Consider the following 19,602-nt stretch of genomic DNA (forward strand, 5'->3'; position numbering starts at 1 on the left):
GCCATAGATTTCTATTCAGAGCTCGCTTTGACATCAGAAGAAATATTTCCTTTTACAAATGGTAAAAAATTAGGTCAGCATCAGTTGATATTTTAACTTCAATCATAGCTTAACTTAAGGCACCTCCACCTTAAACAACAGATTAGAATTATATAAAACTTCTCCCATTTTATTTTATTCTGAAAACCCACAGACACTACTTCACCTGTTCCTAAAATGTACAAACATAACTATTTCAGATGTCAATGACAAGGACCTGGGCATGAAGGCTCACAATTCCCTGAAAACAGTAACATAATTATACAGAGCAATGTGGAGGCATTCACATGCTTGACTATCACAGGCCAAGGCATTAAGTATAGAAGTTGGGATGTCATGTTACATTTGTACAGAACATTGGTCAGGCCTTAGTTGCATTTGCTGAGTTTCCTGCCTCCTTTCCAACCATTCTGCATGTACTACAGAACAGATATCAGTGTAAATCTGGTGTAAACAAGGCTTCTTCAGTGCCCCCACTCTTTCTTCAATGGGAATGGTGTTAATTTTCAGAACTAACAGGAGGTTCCACGAGTAAAAGTTCCCAGCAAAATTCTGGAAAACATGGACCACTTCTTAGATGTCAAGAACCACATCATCAAAAGGCATTGTTATTGACTCAATTGCCCAATGATAAAATTTACCACTGCATTTGAAATCAGATCAAACTTGATTCAAAATTCTTGGCCTACCTGGCAACTGAGATCCCAGTCCTCTTTCTCTTTCTGAGACATGAACTGCTTCTAAAAGTATGAAAAAAACCACCACAATTTTTTACTCCAGAAAATCTTTCAAATTCTTTGAAAGGATATGAAAACTAATATACTCCAGGCCAACACAAGCACTAAATCCCTAATTATTTAATCATCTGTTAGGCTGGTTACATTGCTCATATGTCTGACACAAGACATTACTAATAGACAGTCTTTAGCTCAGTCCCAAATTATCAGCTTCCTCAACGATGGCATCTTCAACTCCTAGTCGGTGCTGGTAGGCGAACTGGAGGGGGTCTAAGTGTGGCCGAACCATAGGAGCTGCTCCAGAACAAGTCTCTCCAGGGTCTTCATGATGTAGGAGGTCAATGCTACTGGTCTATAGTCATTGGAGCCACTGGGGCTCAGTCTTCGGCACAGGGACGAGGCAGGACATCTTCCGCATCACAGGAACCCTCAGGAGACTCAGGCTCAGGTTGAAGACATGGTGAAGTACCCCACATAGCTGGGGGGCACAGGCTTTGAGCACTCTGGGGCAGACACTATCCGGGCCGGCAGCCTTGCTTGGGTGGAGACGTTCCAGCTGTCTTCTCACTTGTTCAGCTGTGAAGCCCACCATGTATTAATCTATACATGAAAGGTTTTAATACAGTTCTCTGTGGTACATCATTATTATTAGGTGTCCAATAGCTAAGCAACCCTCACCATCATCTCTTGCCTTCTACTGCCTATCTGATTTTGAATCCCAATTCCCAAATTGCCCTAGATTCCTGGATTCTATCCTTTTAAACCATGCCAAAGCTCTTACTGAATTCCATGTAAACTACACTGCCCACATCAATAATATTTAGTTTTAATAATTATTCCAATAACTGATGCTATCCTCACAGGCCTGTAATTCCCAGTTTATTCCTGCTGCTCTTCTGAAAAGAAAAGGCCCGTTTTCCTGCCCTCCAGTCATCTAACACCTCTGTAGTCAGTGAAGATTTAAATGTCTTTGGTAAGCCCCACCAATCTCCTCCTTTGCATCCTAAAGCAACCCGGGATATATCTCATCAATTTATCTATCTTTAAACCAGTAATAAATCTAATTAGTCCTCATTTTTAAGAAAACATGTTCTAGAATTCCATGGTTCCTTCCTCTTAGTGAATACTGATTATTATTCACTCAAAACTTCTCCTGTGTTCTCTCGTTCTGGTATCTAATGGACCCACTCCTTTCCTGCTTACTTCTATACACTTGTAGAATGCTTTGCAATTTTCCTGAAATATTTCCCAGTGATATTTTGTGTCCCTCTTTGCCCTCGTGATTTCTTTTTCAATGTACCCCCTTCACTTTCTTCAATTCTTCCCATGTCACTAATTCACCCCTTGATATCTAAGTTTACGTGGACTTGACACTTTTGTTCTTCATACTTAAATGAACATATTGGCCCTATTATTTCTCCTTTTCCCAAGTTCTGTCTTGTGATTTAGCAATTGGACCTTCCCCAATTCTGGACCTTAATTTGTGCACATTTCTAAAAACTACCAGATTAACACAAATATCATCCCCATCTCCAAAATCTACTGCACTTGCCCAGCTACATTCCCTAAACACTGCCCTTCTTTAGTAGGGCTATCCATACACTCGTTCAGCTCTCGCTGAAATCACTTCAAAAATTTCACCCTCTCTACGCTTTTCACACTAAAGTAACCCCAGTTAACACTGGAGAAGATGATATTCAATTCGGATTCAGATTCAAATTACCACCTACCATTATACTTTAAATACAGTGACAAAAATCATTGCTTTTTGAACATAAACACATGTAACTAATGCTATTTAAAAACTGTATGATGTACAGTGTGGTGTCTAACAGCACATGACGGCACAGGACTGACACTAGTTTGACACTGTTCAGCAGTAACCTCTTGTGCCAAACAAGTGGCAAAGTGTCTCAAATAAACAAAGGGAATCCTGACTATTTTCTCCATTAGGTTTTTATTCTTTAAGAGTTGTCCCAATTAATTGGCTGCTGCAATTAACCAATGGCCCAGTTAACTGAAAGCCGTTATTGCAACATCCACACTAGACTGGATAAATCCATAACTGAAGCTTTTTCTCTTCGTTTTGACCCTTTGTTCACACTGAAATGGCGTTTCCTCCCCCAAAAACGGAGCTTTTCTTAAACACCCTCCAGAGTGTGTAAATTTGAAAACACTGCCTGGGCAGAGTAGTGTGGATGGGGTAACCAGAGATATCTAGAAACGCTGACATGACATGCCAGAACAGATGGTGGCGGCAGTACGGCATTTCATTGTTTTCTTGAATGCAACCCCCACACAACCTAACAATTTCAGAACAGACGGCAACGAGACTGAAGCCAGAAGAGTTAGAAATGTACTCACCAAATACTTTGACCCATAACTTACTGAATAAATAAGTATACTCACTTTGCCCTGTTTTCTGTCCTTGCTTGTATGAATCTATTTATGCAAGTACTTCTCTGACAATAGATGTGTAACAGCCTAATGTAACATAGTATGGAAATACAAGATAATACTGATGCAGACATGTTTTACACATTTAACAAGGTGCTTTATTAATGCAACAGAGTTAGTCAGTTTTTCAATGTTCGTCATCAACCGGGTCATACAGTCCGTGAACTCCCTGTCGGTTGCCTCCATACACTTCAGTATTTGTCTTTTTTACTTTTACGTCCTCCTGCGCGAGAGCCAACAGCTGCCCGTCGTTTAAGTTTTTCTAGTCTGTAACTGAACAAACAAGCACCATCTTTCACGGCGAGATTTGACACCAAACGTGTCACTTGTTTTCTGTAGATGTGTCCTGCGCATGCGCAGTAGGAGGAGATTCGCCGAAATATCCGCTTCAATGTGGACAGAGATATTTTTTTAAATGCATAGTGTGGACGCCTATCGTTTTTACCCGAAACCGGTGTTTTCAAAATTATCCGGTCTAGTGTGGATGTAGCCCAAGTTATCAAGGATATTTCATGGCCTTTTATGCCCCCAAATTCATGTTTTTCTTCAAGTTTTCTCCTATACAATTATATTCCTCAAATCTCCCTAGAGTTTATCCATACCTGCTATTTTCTTCTGGCAATAGATTCTTTTTCAAAAGCACATCAACCAGATGGGTAATTCAACTGTTCATGGTTACCTTTACTTTATGAGAATAAAAGAAAATTTAGATTCACCTGTTGCCATGGTGAAATCTGAAATGTCACTGAATCAGTTATTCAGGCCTTTGACAAGGCACCATACATGAAGCTCCTTAACAAGTTAAGAGGGTTAAGGGTCTAGCATGAATAAAGCAGTGGCTGATTGCCAGAAGGCAAATAGTGGAAATAAAGGGAGCTTTTACTGGTTGGCTGCCAGTGACTAGTAGTGTTCCACAGGGGTCTGTGCTCGGACCAATTCTTTTTACGCTATATGTCAATGACTTGGATGACAGAATTGATGGCTTCGTTGCAAAGTTTGTAGATAATACAAAGATACTTGGAGGGCAGGTCATTTTGAGTAAGTAGAGAGGCTACAGAAGGCCTTAGACACATTAAGAAAATGGTAAAGAAGTGGCAGATGGAATACTGTGTCGGGAAGTATATGGTCATGCACTTTGGTAGAAGAAATAAAAGGGTAGACTATTTTTCTAAATGGAGAGAAAATTCAAAAATCTGAGGTACAAAGGAACTTACGAGTCCTTGTGCAGGAAGCTCAAGGGTTAATTCGCAGGCTGAATTAGTGGTGAGGAAGGCAAATGTGATGATAGCGTTAATTTCAAGAGGACCAGAATACAAAAGCAAGGATGTCATGTTGAGGTTTTATAAAGCACTGGTGAGGCCTCACTTGGGAGTTTTGTGAGCAACTTGGGCCTCTTATCTTAAAAAGAATGTGCTGACATAGGAAAGGGTTTAAAGCAGGTTCACAAAAATGATTCCAGACTGAAAAGCATATGAAGAGCGCTTGATGGCTCTGGGCCTCCACACACTAAAATTCAGAAGAATGAGGGATAACCTAATTGAAACCTATCAAAAGTTGAAAGGCCTTGATAGAGTGGATGTGGATAGGATGCCTCCTATGGTAGGGGAGTCTAAGATCAGAGGACACAGCCTCAGAATAGAGAGGCATCCTTCAAAACAGAGATGAGGAGAAATCTCTTTAGCCAGAGAGTGGTGAATCTGCGGAATTTGTTGCCAAAGGCAACTGTGGAGGTCAAGTCATTAGGTATATTGAAGGCAGAGGTTGATAGGTTCTTGATCAGTCAGGGCATGATGGGATATGGGGAGAAGGCAGGAGATTAGAGCTGAAGATTAGGATCAGCCATGATGAAATGGTGCAGCAGATTCGATGGGCTAAATGGTCTAATTTTACTACTGTAGCTTGTAGTCTAAACTGTTAGTCTAGTTACTTAAGCACTATATTAATTAGCTTTCTAGAATTGCCACAGCCACTTTTATGAAAGTCAATTAGGGACGGCCATTAAACAGCAATTGTATAAACTGTATTCATATTACATGAGTGTGCTGTATAACACAGTAGAATTTATGGGTAACCAGATACAACAATATCTAGAAAGGCACAATTTTACAAAGCAACAAACACAACTGGATTCCAAGCTCTAACAAAATTCTAACTATAAGATTACATTCTGAGTATTATGCAAAAATCACTTTCAATAATACCATGAAGTCATTATGTATAAATAGATGGTGACAAATTAATTTCTTCCATTTTACAATGTACCAGGTGACTTGATGACTTTCATATGAGCATGATAATTGTGAAGCTGCTACAGGCATCTCAAGTAGTGAAAAGAAATCAACAGTAGCAAAATATTTTAGTATCATTCACAGTAAAAATTTCTACAATAATTGCACTAAAACGATAGATTACCACATATTCTTTAGAACTGAAGAGTAGAACAAGAACAAACAACCAATCCCCAAGTGAATAAAAAGTGCTTTGTGAACAATTGTGTGGTCTGTTGGAAAACAGGTCATTCAGATTGCTAGAAATGGATAGAAAAGAGTAAATTATAAATGGTGAGACATCCAAAGATGTTTGTGCTAAGTATATGGCTGTCCTTTTACACAAATCCCTGGAAATTAAAATGCAGATTCAGTTGGCAAGAACAGCTAACGTACCAGTTATCAAAATGATTGGAATATAGGGTTATATGCGGGGGATATGTTCCTTGCAGTCGACACATAATGTGAAATCACATAATATGAATAAATATTTAAATGGAGAAAATAGGGATGCATTCCAGAGGGCTTCCTAAGTATGTTTTATCTGTAATTTATTCACATTTTCATACCAATACAACACAAAAGCAGTACCACCAGGCAACATTTGTATTATATTTAATCAATTTTAGGTAATATTCAATGTAATAAATCATAGAAAGTTAACATACTAGGGTGTACAGTACTCACTAACAGTGGCAAGTGTGTTGGCTCCGGGAGATCAGTGGTTATGAAGTGGTGTTGGGAAGCTTTACACGGATGAGGTGGATGGTTGTGAGTCATTAGGATCATCAAGGACAGCAAGGGGTGAAGGAAGACTCACAGAACTCTTAGAACTGCCGGCAGCAGGAGATGACACCGAAGAGAGTGGTGAGGGTTGTTTGCTTGGCAGCATTTTGTTCTTCAGCATAAATTTGCTTGTAGGGAAGACGGGTTGATGGCAGGGAACGACTGAAATGCTGACTCCGTTCTAAACTTGCGTCCATGTCCATCGCCATTTGTGCCAAGTGTTCCGACTTCCACCATTCCCTCACCATTGGTAAACTCCCAGGAATTTTCAAAATCGTCTGTTGCTTGCAGCATCTGAGAGCTAGTTCGCCGTAAAACAAAAAATACACCTTGAATGTGGATCACACCTCGGTCGAGTGGTTGAATCAGCGATGTTGTGCTAGGCGGCAGGAAACACACTGTTATATTACGATGAATGCGGTCCAAATGTTTAGGATGGGCTGGCGCATTGTCAAGCAACAAAAGAACTTTAAAGGCAAGATTCTGTTTCTGGCAGTAGCATCCCAGAGCTGTGTTACCTTTACCTGATACCGTGCTGTTTATAATTTCCAACTCTTTTTCAAGTGTTAAGCGGTTCTCTGCCGCTCAGCTGTTGGCCCAGGACATGACATCGGACGCTTAGGAGGCATAGTTAAACATTTCAAGCACAAAATCACTGCACCATAGGTAAAACCAACAAAAGTTTAAGAGCGCAAGATCGCACAGCCACACCTTGCCAAAACCAATGTGAGACTGGCGGGAGTGAGATTGTGAGGCACGCGCACCTGACGTATTGTCAGGAAAGCGGTGCTCCTCGCATAAATGTGAGTTTTGGACACATATAAGGAGATGTTGGTAGAAATAGGTTTCTCGCATAACTGTGGGTCCGCATAGTGTGAAGACGCATATAACGAGGGTAGGGTGTACAAGAATAAAGTTGACTTGACCCAGTTGTCTAGATCCACAGTGAAACTACCGTAGATGCCGGATTATAAGCCGCTACTTTTTTCCCACGCTTTGAACAGCTTTGAACACTGCGGCCTTTACTACGGTGCGGCTAATGCATGGTTTTTTTTCATGCCGCCAAAAACATTTTGCCTCGTAACAGTAGACCAATAAAATTGATGAGTAGTTCACAGAGGTCCAATGAAATTGTACGATAAATCAAGCGCACTTTCACAATTAAATTATTGTAAATCAGTCATTTGTACTCACCCTCATCAACATGGAAAACACTCAAAGAAAAGCATTGTGCTGCCTTTATGGCAGTTATTTAGTTTATAATATTTTCGCTTAGTAATTCATTTGTTAGTATTTTCTAGTTAAAGTTAGAAGTGTTTTAAGTATATTTGTTTTCTGTACTACATCCGGGATGCTATGACGTCACATCCGGTTTCGCCGCGTCTTGTGGGAAAATGCCGGTTTGCGATAAACGGGAAGGTGGGGGCGAGCGGCATTAGACCCGAGCGAAAACGCTGCTTTTAAGTTAAAGGCGATCGATAACTTTTCCTGGTAGGCTGCAGTATATATTTTTTTACCAGTCGTTAGGAGATATTGGAATGTTGTTCGTGCACTGTTCAGTAAAAAAGTATACGCAACGTAATTTGTGTGTTACCAATACGTATGTATATTTAAAAGTAGCCGTGTTACAGGCACGGTTCAAAAAAAAGCATTTGCAATATGTATTTGTTTATGTTACCATACGGATTTAATTAAAAGTTTAAAAATCCTCACGTGTAATATCTTTCTGTGTAAATATCTCATATTACAACGTGGGACACCTGCGGCTTAAAATCCGGTGCGGCTTGTACAAGTACAAAATTGATTTTCTTTCTAAAATTAGAGCCTGTGGCTTTTAATTAGGTGTGCTCTGTAGTACGGAATTTACGGTACATTACAATACAGTGTGCAGGTCTGATCTTTCCAAGTAAGGATAAATTTGCAATAGAGTGTGGGCCTTGTTTGCTGAGGTGAGAATGTAAATTGGTCATACATTCTCAATTTCAGGTAATCTAATTGAAGGAAATTTATTTTTTTTCTTACAGCCTTGATAGGATAGATACAAGATTGATACTTCCTCTGGCCAGAGTGTCTAGAATTTGAGCACCAGTCTCAATAAAAATTCAACTTAAACTTCTTTCCCCAGAGTGTGTTGAATCTGTGGACAGTCAATGTGTTGCCACTGAGGTAACTGTACTTTGTAAGATAAAAGAGCCAGGAATATGAGCTCCACTTAAGTAAAAAAAAAACCAGCCACAACTTTAAGGAATGTTAGCACAGCCATAAGGACTTGAATCTCCTATTAATATCCTACTTGCGTTCTTATATCTGTGCGTTCTTATCCAAACTTCAGTCACAGATTAGGGCACAAAGCCAGAATTTTTCACCGCACTTCCCCATGGTAGAAATATCATGTAAAAGAGAATGTGAGAGGGAAAAAGTTTAAAGAAGATGTGCAGGACAAGTTTTATTTTCTTAGACAGAAGGCTATAGATGCCTGTACTGCAGTGGTCCCTAACCACCAGGCCACAAAGCATGCGAGGAAACAATATGATTTGTCGATATGAAACGATATGAGTCAGCTGCACCTTTCCTCATTCCCTGTCACGCCCACTGTTGAACTTGAACGCACACGAGGTCATCAGTCGCCTAAATGCAGTAATACCCTCATGCCAGGGATCACTGGTTGGCCTGGCTTCCTCGCAAGAAGTGCCGTTGCTACTGGCCTGGAGCGCAGACAGATGGGCACCACCTCTACACCTGTTTAGCACACTGAATGTTTGTGGGAAACCCGGTGGTAAAATATTCACAGACGACCTAATTCGGACTCAGGGTTTTGTAAGTAGCAGAGCAGTTACTTCGCTGTTATCTACTGAAGATCATCCCTTGAGCCAAACTTTTGTCAGCTGCTCTCTCCAGACTGTGACAGGGATCTCCGGCCTTTACCTTGTCCTCTCACTGGTGTGTTGCAATGATTTTATATGTTCATACAAGGAAAATATGCACTGTGTGTTTAATATCTAAATGTTACTTAAAATATTATGATGCTATTGACTTATAAGTGAGTTATAATTGACTTATCACTATGTTCATGCGAGGAAAATATGCGCTGTGTGTTTAATATTAGATAAACCCTTTTAGAAACAAAACTGAGTGTATTAGCCATTTATATGTGACTTATAGTTGACTTATCACCTATATTCCAGTCGATATTAACACCCACACAGCCCCCCACCGGCCTGTCTGCAAGAATATCATCAATATTAAACTGGTCCGCGGTGCAAAAAAGGATGGTGACCCCTGCTGTACTGGACCATCAGGATAGTGGTGGAAGCAGATACGATAGAACCTCCTCTACATCAGTATATCTTTCCTCAATTAAGACAACCAGAACCGCACGCAATACTCCAGATGTGGCTCACCTGTACCCTTGCAGTTGCAGCAAAACCACACTGCTCTTAAATACAATCCCTCTAACCATGAAGGACAACATTCTGCATCCCAGGGTACTTAAAGAGGTGGCTCTAGAAACCGTGGACGCATTGGTAATCATTTTCCAATGTTCTATAGATTCAGGAACAGTTCCTGCTGATTGGAGGGTGGCTAATGTTGTCCCACTTTTCAAGAAAGGAGGGAGAGAGAAAACAGGGAGTTAGCCTGACGTCAGTGGTGGGAAAGATGCTGGAGTCAATTATAAAAGAGGAAATTACGACACATTTGGATAGCAGTAGAAGGATCAGTCCGAGTCAGCATGGATTTATGAAGGGAAAATCATGCTTGACTAATCTTCTGGAGTTTTTTGAGGATGTAACAATGAAAATGGACAAGGAGAGCCAGTGGATGTAGTGTACCTGGACTTCCAGAAAGCTTTTGATAAAGTCCCACATAGGAGATTAGTGGGCAAAATTAGGGCACACGGTATTGGGGGCAGAGTACTGACATGGATTGAAAATTGGTTGGCTGAAGGAAACAAAGAGTAGTGATTAATGGGTCCCTTTCGGAATGACAGGCTGTGACCAGTGGGGTACCACAAGGTTCGGTGCTGGGACCGCAGCTGTTTACAATATACATTAATGATTTAGATGAAGGGATTAAAAGTAACATTAGCAAATTTGCTGATGACACAAAGCTGGGTGGCAGTGTAAAATGTCCGGAGGATGCTATGAGAATGCAGGGTGACTTGGACAGGTTGGGTGAGTGGGCAAATGTATGGCAGATGCAGTTTAATGTGGATAAATGTGAGGTTATCCACTTTGGTGGCAAGAACAGGAAGGCAGATTACTATCTAAATGGAGTCAAGTTAGGAAAAGGGGAAGTACAACGAGATCTAGGTGTTCTTGTACATCAGTCAATGAAAGCAAGCATGCAGGTACAGCAGGCAGTGAAGAAAGCTAATGGCATGCTGGCTTTTATAACAAGAGGAATTGAGTATAGGAGTAAAGAGGTCCTTCTGCAGTTGTCCAGGGCCCTGGTGAGACCCCACCTGGAGTATTGTGTGCAGTTTTGGTCTGCAAATTTGAGGAGGGACATTCTTGCTATTGAGGGAGTGCAGCGTAGGTTCACCAGGTTAATTCCCGGAATGGCGGGACTGTCAAAGATTGGAGCGACTGGGCTTGTATACACTGGAATTTAGAAGGATGAGAGGGGATCTGATTGAAACATATAAGATTATTAAGGGATTGGACACACTGGAGGCAGGAAGCATGTTCCCGCTGATGGGCAAGTCCAGAACTAGAGGTCACAGTTTAAGAATAAGGGGTAGGCCATTTAGAACAGAGGCGGAAAAACTTTTTCACCCAGAGAGTGGTGGATATGTGGAATGCTCTGCCCCAGAAGGCAGTGGAGGCCAAGTCTCTGGATGCATTCAAGAGAGAGTTAGATAGAGCTCTTATAGATAACGGGGTCAAGGGATATGGGGAGAGGGCAGGAACGGGGTACTGATTGTGTATGATCAGCCATGATCACAGCGAATGGCGGTGCTGGCTAGAAGAGCCAAATGGCCTACTCCTGCACCTACTGTCTATTGTCTATTTGCCTTAATGATAGTCTGTTGCACCAACAAACCAATCTTTTGAGATTCATGCACAAGCACTCCCAAGTCCTTCTGCATAACAATAGATTGAAATCTTTCACTGTTTACATAATAATCTGATATTTACCTAATATTTTTCCTTCCAAAGTGGGCCTTGCATTTACCAAGTGTACTCCATCTGCCAGACCCTTGCCCACTCATTAACCTAATCTACAAATTCTCTGCATCCTCTGTACAATTTGCTTTTCCACTCAATTTAGTGTCATCTGCAAACTTAGGTCAGCTGCACTTAGTCCCTCTTCCAAATTCTTAGCTTATGTTTCATGTCCAGCACTGACCCCTACAGCACTCAACCAATCCTCCATTCATGCATTGCTCCCAACTCCATACATCTTTGTCGTATGTGGCACCTTATCGAACACTTTCTGGAAATTCAAGTGTACAACATCCATCTATTCCCCTCGATCCATGCACTCATTATATCCTCAAAAAACTCCAATAGATTTGTCAAACAGGTCCTGTTCTTCAATAATCTATGCTGTGGCTGTCTGATTCAAGATTGTTCAGAGCCATTTCCTGTACACAGGATTAAGGATAACAAAATAACTGTTACTCTGGATCAGATGCAGCGCAAAAAAAAAAGATAAAGAACACAAAAATAATAGTGAAAAAACAATAAATGTAAATACACAAGATAGCTTATAACATTGATTGTCCATAAAGTGGTGTTAGGTTGTACATAAGGTAACGGACAGGAAATAATAAAGTAATGGTGGAGCTAGTGGGTGGAGATGTTGATCAGCTTTACCAATTAGGATAAGTAACTATATTCGAATCTGGTGGTCCTGGCTTAAATGCTACGTAGCCTCCTTCTTGATGTTACTGGCTATTTTCTGGCATCTATACATGTTCTTGATGCCAGGTAGGCTGGTGCTAATGATGCATTGGGCAGTTTTGATTACCTATTGTAAAGACTTCCTGTCTGCCTCTGTTCAGTTTCCATACCAAGCAGTGATGCAGCTTGGTAGGATGCTCTCTACTGCACATCTGCAGAAAGATGTGGGTTTAGATATGAAATCTAGCTCTCTTCAGTCTCTTCAAAGTAGAGATGCTGGTGAGCCTTCTTGACTGTGTAGGATGTGTTCTGGGACCATGAGAGGTTGTGCATGATGTGCACTCCCAGGATGCTCACAATTTCTACTGCTTACTGCCAATATAAAGGGGGATGCAAGTGGTGCAAGTTCTCCTGAAGTCGATAACCATCTCCTTTGTCTTGTTGATATTAAAGAAGTTAATTTACCTGGCACCAGCCCTCAAGCTCTTCAACCTCCTCTCTGTAGGCCATTTCATTGTTGTTGTTGATGTGCCCAACCACTGTTACGTCATTGGCGAACTTGACGACGTAATTGTTCAGGTGTTTGGCTGTGCAGTCATATGTGAATAGAGTGTACTGCAATGGGCTCAGCATCCAGATACAGACATTAAGTTAGCTCACCTACAGTTAACTACTTTTTGTCTACATCTTTTTTGAAAAAGTAGCGTGACATTCTGGTCTTTCAAGTCCACCAGGACCTGAATCCAGAATTTTGGTAAGTTATCACAAATGTGCCTACTACAACCCCTGCCATTTCTACCAATACCCTGGGATGCATCCAAACAGATTGTGTTTGTCTATTATTGTGACTTGGATGATGACCAGACCACATTTTATGAGTAACTGATGCAGAAAACCGGATAAATGCAAAGGGCTCACAAACTTTTTCTTGCAACTGTGAATCCCATCAGGGTTTTTTTTATCCTCACAGCTTCTTTACCTCCAAGGATCTACATCTTCTGATCCTATGTCACTTCTTGTTAAGGATTTGATTTCATAGTTTTAACCAACAGTACCACCACATTCCCTGTGCCCACCAGTCCGTCATTTTAATAGGAAGTATCCTTGGATGTTTAGCTCCCAGCTGTGTCATAACTGCCAGTTTCTAAATGTGCTACAAGTTCATCTACTTTGTTTTGTATACCACATGCACTGAAAAACGCCTTCAGTCCTCTATTTACCAGCCCTCTTAAATTTGTATCCATGTTGCCTTAAGTTAATTTCTATTCCCTGTCTAAGCTTTGTTTTTTATTTCATTCAATAGACTTCAGTAACCCATCGTGCACTTTCCTTCCCTTTTATTGTATCCATTATTTTTCATCTTTTAAACCAGCCCCTTATTATTTAAAGCCCTGTCCACATCTCTACTTGGGCGATTCACCTGCACCCTGATCCTTGTATGACTCAGGAGGAATCAAAATGAGTCAAGCTATTATCACCAACATACGTCGTCAAATGTGTTGTTTTGTGGCAGCAGTACAATGCAAAGCATAAAAATTACTATAAGGTACAATAAATCAATAAATAAATACTGGGAAATAGGAATAGTGAGGTATGTTTATGAACCATTCATAAATCTGATGGTAGATGGGAAGAAACATTGAGCAAAGGTTTTCAGCCTCCTGTACTTCCAACCCCAATGGCAATGAGCGAGGGCAAATCCTGGATGTTGAGGGTCTTTAATGATGGATGATGTCTTCTTGAGGCACCGCCTTTTGATGATAAGTTTGATGCCCCTCACGGAGCTGGCTGTGTCTACAACACTCTGTAGCCTCTTTCAATACTGCAGATTGGAGCTTCCATAATTTGGTGGTGATGCGACCAAAATGCACTCCACCATACATCTGTAATTCTTTTTTATTAAAGAGGTCTTGGTGACATACCAAATCTTGTCAAATTCCTAATGAGGCATAACTTTTCACAATTACATCAATGTGTTGGGCCCATGATAAATCCTCTGAGATTTTGAAGCCCAGGATTTTAAAGCTGCTGTCCCTTTCTATTACTGATTCTTCAATGAGGACTGATGCGTGCTCTCCCTGCATCCCTTTGCTGAAGACCACTATCAATTCTAAGTTCTTACTGACACTGAATGAGGTTGTTGTTGCAATACCACTCAAACATGATTCTGGGAATGAAAGGGTTAGCATACGGGGAACATTTGATAGCTCTGGATCTGTACTCACTGGAATACAGAAGGTTGGGGGGGGGGGTTTATTGAAACCTTTCAAATGTTGAAAGGCTTAAACAGAGTAGATGTGGAAAGGATGTTTCCCATGGTGGGGGAGTCTAGGACAAGAGGGCAAATCTTCCGGACAGAGGAGCATCCATTTAAAACAGAGATGCAGAGAAATCTCTTTAGCCAGAGGGTGGTGAATTTGTGGAACTTATTACCACAGGCAGCTGTGGAGGCCAGGTCATTGGGTATATTTAAAGTGGAGTTTGATAGGTTCTTGATTAGTAAGGGCAAAGGTTACAGTGAGAAGGTTGGAGAGTGTGGTGGAGAGGACAGTATAATCAGCCACAAACTAATGGCACAGCAGACTCAATGGGTCAAATGGTCTAATTCTGCTCCTCTAACCTGTCATTTAAAAGCTGATGAGAAATAACATTAAAAATCTTTTCTATCTCCTGTGGCTCCACATATTGTGGCGATAATGCTTGAAGGAGGCCTATTCTCTCTCTCACCACATTTAGTATAACTATAGAATTTCTTGGGATTTTTCCTTAATCCCATCTGCCAGATCCATTTCATATCACCTTTCTTGCTCTCTTTGTTACGCTCTTACACTCCATGGGATTCACTCCTCCCCAATTGCCTGATGTCAATGTATGTCTCGTTTTTCCTGACCAGAGCCTCTATATCTCTCATCAGCTGGGGTTCCCTAAACTTGCCAACCTTGCCCTTCACCCTAGTGAAACATACTGCCACACACTCTTGATATCACACCCTTAAAAGGCTCCCAACTTGCCATTTATCTCTTTACCAGCAGGTAGTATCACCCTATCAGCCTCTGCAAGATCCCATCTAATACTTCCAAAATTGGCCTTGCCTCAGTTTAGAGTTTCAACCTGTGCATTTGGCCTATCATTCTTTATAACTATTTGAAAACTTTAAAAAATTATAACTATATGCAAAGTGCACCCCAAACAGCACTTCAGTCACTTAATTCCACCACATTGCAATTAAGGATAAATGCTACATAGATATAGTCAGATCCTGAAAAATTAAAGTTATTAAGCTTCTACTACTAAAAATCATGTTCAGTCACCAAAATATTCTCTCAGCTAGTTCCATGATGGCTGCTGTTTACTGTGATTGTCACAAGGTTGAATTTTACATTCTACTACAATTTTCAAAAAGATAATTGTGCCTATTCTGTTGCTTATTAAATTATCCTTCCTAAACCTAACATTTCTTTAATCTATAGTTTTGAAATATTTCTATTTTAAGTCTTTCCTCTAAATGATACTTCTCACCAAAAAAACCCAGAATCTAAATGGTGTAGCAATGTAAATGTGTCCATTTTAGAAAATCTACCAGAAGTGTGCTGGCAGCCATCCTCAACCTGCTCAAAAATTAAAAATGGCAGCTCCAGCAAATTAATGAATCTATGATTGTCATTTTAACCCATAATAATTAACTGAAAAAGATTGAGGAGAATGATTAGTTGCAAGTATACTGCTTTAATTACATGAACCGTAATTTGTGGTCCGACATAAAAAAGATCAAAAGAACCATAAAAAGCAGAGTACAAACATAAAATGCATGAAAAGACAGCCTAACACATGATCACTGTAATCATACATGCAATGCAAATAGTTTTAAAGCATAGAATGAGCAAAATTCCAGGAGTCATTTCTCACATTTGCATTATCTGTCAAATTATTTTGAGCCCTCTAAATGTCAGCATCCATAGCACTGGATACATTTGATTTGAGAAACACAAACTTAAAAAGAAAAAAAGAAAAATAATTACCCAGATTTTCCAATCAGTAGCCTTACTCAATGTCATAATATTAGACCAAAATGCTCTTATGAAGCAAAATATCTTCCTAATCCACTAATATTAAAGCAATTAGCCAATCAATCTAAAATGAACATTAAGCAAACAGTACACCAATAACAAAATATTTCAAACTGCATATATTAATATCCACATTTCCAAGAACATTATAAAATTGGTAATATTAAAGTTATTCATAAGCATCTTAACATACAAACCCCCCAGTTTTATTTTCCATTTATAAACGAGGAAATAATTTTGGAATACAGCACAATTTTATAAGAATAGGTGCAGTACAATCTTAATACAACAATACAACATTGTTCAATCACATTGCTTCTCAGTAACCTAGATGGCAACATTGTCCAACCACAGCATCCTGAAAGCTATTTCAACAACGCTACAAGTCATAAAACACCCCACAAAGTAGAAAATACGCATCAATAATGCATGCAAAGTCACAACCATTTAATCAAATGAAAGAGCATGCCATATTAAGAGATTAGGTATTCGAGTCAAGAAATACGACATCCTGGATGGATTGAATACACAAAGTAACACACTGTAATAGAGGGCAGGGTGTAAAGTTTGTCTGGTTGAATGCTTAACTTGATTCTGCAGCGATGCTTTTTTTTACACTAGGGATTAGGGTTACTGTATCGGTAAAGATATACGTTTTTTTTAAAAAAAATTTATTAGTTTTTCCAAAACATTTTACAAAATTAAAAACCCCAAATCCCAATGAGGAGCATTAATACAGAGCAAGGTTAAGCATACAATATCAATATGCTACAGAGGAAGAGAATTTAACAAAAAAGCACCTAAATTAAAGACAAGTGAGCTTAGTGAAGATCTACGTTTTAAGGACTACCAACATGCAATCCATAAAAGTTTTGCTCCATAACCTTAATTAAAGAAAATCACCATTTTAGATAAAATCAAAATCATAAAATCATTTTGTTCTGCCTTCATTTGTAAGAAAACGAATTTGAAACACTCTTTCTGCAGCTGTTCATTTGAACACATTCAAAAGTGCAATTAATCGGAAGACTGAAATCTGTTAAGAACATTTGTAAGTGTCCTAATCGGCGATGCAGCAAAATTGCTATTTTATGGTGGAATGAAACTCCATCAGTCATTATAATACTTCCAGGAACAGAATTATATTATACATACCAGAACTACCATTTGTTTTTAAATCATATTACAAAGTAAATCGCTTACATTAAACTAGTAATTAAATGTCTGACATTCAACATAAAGGAAATTAAGGTGACAGCAACAATAAAGAGCAATAAAGACAAGTACCTTATCCTTTGCATCGATACACAGCAAGACATCAGGCTTTATATTTTTATTATCAGTAATTGTGCGCGAGTTGCTTTCTCTGCATTACTACCAGCATTTGCCATTTTATCTCAACAGGAGTGTCTTAAAATAAATATTGAAAATGTACAATACATAACAGCGTACAGTAAAAGTGTTGAAAGTGCTGCAGTGTCCGCGGCTGTCAGCACATCCCCGAGAGACAGAAACCAAGTGGCCTAAAAAAAAGCCTGACCTGTTTCCATGAGAACAAGACACAATTGGATAAATGTAGCTAAAAGGAATTGACTTTTCCACACTGCACCTGACTAAAAATAATTGCAAAACAACACCCTGAAGTTCAGGCTTAAATCATCTAATAAAACTGGGTTCTTACCGTCGCCTTTCGCAGTGAGGCTGTACTCCAGCCACTCTTCACCCGAAACACTACCTCCCTGACAAGGACGCAACCGGCTTGCGCGCGCAGCCGGCTCAGTCCGCGGCTGCGCGCCCGACGCTCGCGCTCGCCTGGCATCCCCGCCGCGCCGCGCCGCGCCCCGCCCCTGCCGTTACCGGCTCGGGCATCGCTCACTCCGGGTCCCTGTGGAGCGCGAGCACTTACGCGCACGCGGAGACATTTAAGTTCACAGAAAAAGTTTATCTTTGTATTTGGCACCTTCGAAATCGTAATCCATTTATCTTGCACCAGTTAACCTTCATGTGGTGCTGGGGGCTGGAGCGCCGCACCGGTGGATGTTGTTACCAGAGTGACTTCCCAGTGATGTTTCGTGTTAATTTAAAACATTCCGTTTTAAACGTCAGCTATTTCTCCTGACCTATAGCTATAGTTCACATTGCATCTTCAGCACTACCTGTGGTGCATGAGTATTATTGGTAAGGCCAGCATTTATTCACCTTTCAGGGGGAATAGTTTAATTGATGTAGTGTCTGTAGTTAAGGTGCTCCCATATTGCTGATATGTAGAGCTTTGCAAGATTTAAACCCAATGATATTGGGAGAAAAACAATTATCTCTCACAATGTGTGACTTCAAAACGGTTTTCTCATGGCTCTGCTACCAACGTTCTAGCAGTCCAGGTTTAGAAAGTGCTGTGGTCGGAGCCTTCGAAATCCTAATCCATTACAGCTGCAGTGAGCCTTGACATATGAGCTGATGCTGGAGGGAATTAATGTTTAAAGGATAGGGGTCAAATTAAAGAGCTATAATAGGGGTTTTGCTAATCACAAAAGAGAGAAACTCTGCAGATCCTGGAAATCTGAGCAACACACACAAAATGCCAGAGGAACACAGCAGATCAGGCAGCATCTAGCAAAAGAGTATAGTTGACATTTCCAGCAGAAACCCTTCATCAGAGGTTGTGTGTGGTGTTAGGGGGTTTCAAATCTGGACAGGGAGCAGGAGAGGATCACGAGTAGAAAGCAAACATGGAGTTCTGGGAAAACAAAGAAAGGATAATATAGCAGGCCATCAAGCTGAGGTTTCATGCGCCTCAAATAGCCCCTGACAACCAAATTCCAACTCCTGGCCTTCTCGTGTGGCTTAGCCTCTAAACCCGGTGGAACTGTTTCTACTGACAGGAGAAGGGGCAAAGGTGGGTCCTGGCGCCTTAAAACCAGCGCTTGTCAGCCTGGGAAGGCAGTCCATCTAAGAGAAGGAAATTCTGATTTCAAACCTCCACTGCCTTGCGGCCATACCCACTCATGGTAAAGGCTTAGGGAGTAAACCCTGAGGACAAATCTGGAGCTGGAGTCACTAAGGCAGTCCGAGTTCTGGCAACTCCTGCGACGACACCGGTGCCAAGCTGTATCGGCCCTTGCCCTTCCCTTGGACAACATCACTGGCGTGGAGAGGTGAGACTCGCTACATGGGCAACTGCTGGTCTTCCATACAACCTTGCCCAGGCCTGCATCCTGAAGAAGGCGCAGATCCATGGTCTCACGAGACTAACGGATGCCACACGTTTGGCCCACATCTCTCTGAACCTTCTCAGTCATGTGCAGATCCAGATCAGTTCATTGTCATGTACAGCAAGATGCAATGGAATGTGTTACTCATGTTAGGCTAACACTATATATAGTGTTACGTACCCCGTAACTGG

At 40.6% G+C, this 19,602-nt stretch overlaps 1 protein-coding gene across 3 annotated transcripts in view; it reads right to left on the reverse strand.

Annotated features, from left to right (window-relative positions):
- otud7a (OTU deubiquitinase 7A) overlaps window positions 1-17,949 on the reverse strand; it is a 317,398-nt gene extending 299,449 nt beyond the window's left edge. For 2 of the 3 annotated variants that reach the window (XM_073024744.1, XM_073024742.1), the window contains exon 1: window positions 17,881-17,949. The gene's annotated coding sequence lies outside the window, so the exon portion shown is untranslated. The remainder of the gene's footprint in view (window positions 1-17,880) is intronic. The other variant, XM_073024743.1, reaches the window with a different exon arrangement.
- Between the last annotated feature and the right edge of the window lie 1,653 nt (window positions 17,950-19,602).

This window comes from Hemitrygon akajei, chromosome 21, assembly GCF_048418815.1.
Source record: "Hemitrygon akajei chromosome 21, sHemAka1.3, whole genome shotgun sequence".
Taxonomy (NCBI): Eukaryota; Metazoa; Chordata; class Chondrichthyes; order Myliobatiformes; family Dasyatidae; genus Hemitrygon; species Hemitrygon akajei.